Raw genomic sequence first — 2,515 nt, forward strand, 5'->3', positions numbered from 1 at the left:
GAAAGTAGACATTTTTTAATGCTTATTGTGATGAATCCTATGTCATATTATAAAATGGTGTTGTTACACTCCTAGCAATTCTATAACATTAGAAACTAGTGATTTAACATTTCTTTTAGTTTTGGGCCATGCAGGATGTTCTCAGGGCTTAGTCCAATTTTTACACTCAAGGATCATTCCTGTCAGGCCTTGGGGAACCATATGTAGTGCCAGGAATAAAATGCAAATCTTCCACTTGCAAGGTGAGCAACCTACCTGCTATAATATTACTGTGGACCCCCCTAAACTATTTTTAAAATAAAGAGGAAAAAGAGTGTAACATTGTAGAAGAATCCGGTTTCAAATAAGTTGAGCACCTATTACCTGAGAGGCATCTAATTTTCCTAATGTTATTATGTTGTTGAAAATTATTTGGCAGGGATCTGATATGGAAGTTGCAAATCAGGTATCACCAGAAAACAAGTGGAAAAACTGGTGTATCCTCCAAGGTTATGGAATTAAATGCAAATAGCTAAGATCTTTACCATGACATCCTCATCAACTATGGTATTAAAGCAGTTTCTAAATACCTATGTTTACATTGCTTTGCAGCAAAAGGGCAACCACATGCACGACCCCCCTTATGGAAATCATCGAGCAGGAATGCACTATCCCCTGCACTCTGAATGGGAGAGAGAAGTACTTGGAAACATGAAGCCTGTGGGCCAGGAATAAATAAGGAAATCAAAATCCTGTGGTTTGGCCCTGAGAGGAAAGACATGTATGCTTCTCTTCAGCTGCTGGAGAACTGTACACTTGTATCCGGTGGCCTTTAGCAGAGATAAATATTCTCCTGTGTGCCAATTCTGTGGTAACTGACTCAGAAGTTGAAATTTTTTCACCTACATAAATAGAATAAATTGCATATCACTCACAGCAAATAAAAAGAAGGTAAATGCTTTTACTGGTGTGTTGAGCAAAGCAGGTGGAATAAGGAATTTACCGCCACTTTCTCAAGACTTCAAGTGATACACTATCAAGAGCCATTTCAATGACAAGAAAATGAAGTTCATCCAATGTACTTGAGAGCCTTTTAGTAGGATAATAACAGGTGGGATTTGAAGGAATGTAAAATGTGAATCATGTTAGGGGAATGTCACTTCTTTTAAGGGGGGATTTGAGAGGTGGTGCCAGTGGTGCTGAGGGACTATTCCAGTCTCTGTGCTCATGAGACATGGCGGTTCTTAGGAAACCATATATGGTTTTGGGGATTCCAACCAAGGTCTCTCTGGCCAGAGAACACACTTTTACTTTTGTTTTGTTTTGTTTTGTTTTGTTTTGTTTATGCACCACACCCTATGATAATCGGGGCTTACTCAGTGTTCTGATCTCAGGAGACCATAAAGCAGTACTCAGCTATTCAACTCATTGGATTATCTCTCTGCCCCTGCCTAATGAACGAGTTGTGATCTGCTCCTCAGATATTGGAGGCCAGACCTTGTTCCTCTGAACCAGAGACTATTTGGGTGATGCTCCCTAATTTTTGATGGTGAGAGGTATTCAAAAGATAATCAATTCTGTTTTACTTTGTTATGTTATGTTTTGGGGGCCGAATCCAATGGTATTCAGGGACTACTCCTTGCATGGTGTCTGTAGTCATTACCTTCAGTACTACATACAAAAGCATGAGGCTACTACATGAAAAGCATGAGCTCTGGCCCTGGAGCCATATACCTGACTAGAAGGATGAATAATTGAGGTCTTAAGACTCAGCCAGATTTGCATTACATAGTCTAATATCCTATCTGCATCCATAGTGGCCCATATCTCAGTTGCTTTCAAATTAGGAAGAGAGTGTTGTGTGAAAGGAAAGATGGTTAGCACTCCCCTTGACAACGACAGCAGATGCTGTGCCTAGAACACACATTAGATTAATGCCTACATGATGGCATCTAACCAACATTTTGAATTACTAACTATGGTGCCATATAGGTAAAGTGAACTATCACGAACTTTTTAATTCTGTGTCTTATGGTGATTGAATAAAAATAAATCAAATTAGAAGAAGAAATGGAGCATTATTGATTTTTCTCTTAAAACCCAATACACTGAGAATATTTATCAGTAAGAAGAGAACCTCATAAAAATTATAGGAAACTCAGATCATGAATAAGCTCAAACTTCAGTCCATTTTCCTTTCCATTGTAAACTCACAGAGATATGCTATTTAATTCAGAGGTTCTAAAACTCAAGCTATCTACACATAATGAAATGATTCCTTTTCAATTTCAAATCTATCACAGACTGATGCTTTTAAAAAAATAGGTAAAAATGGTCATGAGGTAGTGAAATCGGAGAGCAGGTAAGGTACTTGCCTTACATTCAAATGAACCAGGATTAATACTTGGCACCCTGGTTGGTCCTATCACCATTGCCAGGAGTGAACGCTGAGCACAGAGCCTTAAACATTGCTCGCTGGGCCCAACTTCCCCACACACAAAATGAAGGCCAGTAATAGAGTACAGGGGAAAGGTGC

At 39.0% G+C, this 2,515-nt stretch overlaps 1 pseudogene; it reads left to right on the plus strand.

Annotated features, from left to right (window-relative positions):
* Window positions 1-1,833: 1,833 nt before the first annotated feature.
* LOC125999915 (uncharacterized) lies at window positions 1,834-1,947 on the plus strand (annotated as a pseudogene).
* Window positions 1,948-2,515: the final 568 nt, after the last annotated feature.

Source organism: Suncus etruscus, chromosome X (assembly GCF_024139225.1).
Source record: "Suncus etruscus isolate mSunEtr1 chromosome X, mSunEtr1.pri.cur, whole genome shotgun sequence".
Lineage (NCBI taxonomy): Eukaryota > Metazoa > Chordata > Mammalia > Eulipotyphla > Soricidae > Suncus > Suncus etruscus.